Genomic DNA, 747 nt, shown 5'->3' on the forward strand with positions numbered 1-747 from the left:
CCTACATTTCTGTCAGTCAGGATTCAGCCTTCTGGTTCTCCTTTGAATCAGACTAATTCTAAAATGTGTACATAACATTATTGGATATCATAACATTATGATATCTGCAATACATTTATGTTGGTTCTGTTCTGTTTACCCTGGGGGGTTATCGCGGCTCTCCCTGCTCTCATCCATGCTAGGCTGCATGGATGCGCAGAGAGTTCCTGCCCAGAACAGAACCATACCGCCAATCCAAACTGTATGCTAATTGTCAATCATCTTTGACGATAGTGGTCCTGACAGAAATTATGTCCTTTATACAGTATTTTCAGTGATGACTGATGAGCAATGGGCTGCTATACTTAACTAAGTAAACAAAGACAAAACTACAATAGCATATTTACAGATCGCGGAGAGCGCGCGAGCCAAAGCATTGCCAGTCATGACTAACCGATTCATGATTTATTAGAGATTTAATTATCGAATGGATAATTGGAATGGAAATATTCGCTTTAGTACATTCGGCAGGCAACTATACAATAATAATATTAAAATAGCGGGCCTAATCGGCTGCCAGGCCACCGGGAAGTTTCCCGGTTCTCCCGATGGCCAGTCCGCGCCTGATTTCCACAGACACGCAGAACGTGCGAGATTCATATATTGTCTTTTTGCGGCTTAATATTCACAGACACTAGTCCATATCGCGTTTTGATTCAAGTGTATTGACCTACTTTTGATTTATTCGTCCAAAATGTGGCATATTCC

The sequence above is a fragment of the Sinocyclocheilus rhinocerous genome, unplaced genomic scaffold (genome assembly GCF_001515625.1).
Source record: "Sinocyclocheilus rhinocerous isolate Xijiao unplaced genomic scaffold, SAMN03320098_v1.1 scaffold1391, whole genome shotgun sequence".
NCBI lineage: Eukaryota > Metazoa > Chordata > Actinopteri > Cypriniformes > Cyprinidae > Sinocyclocheilus > Sinocyclocheilus rhinocerous.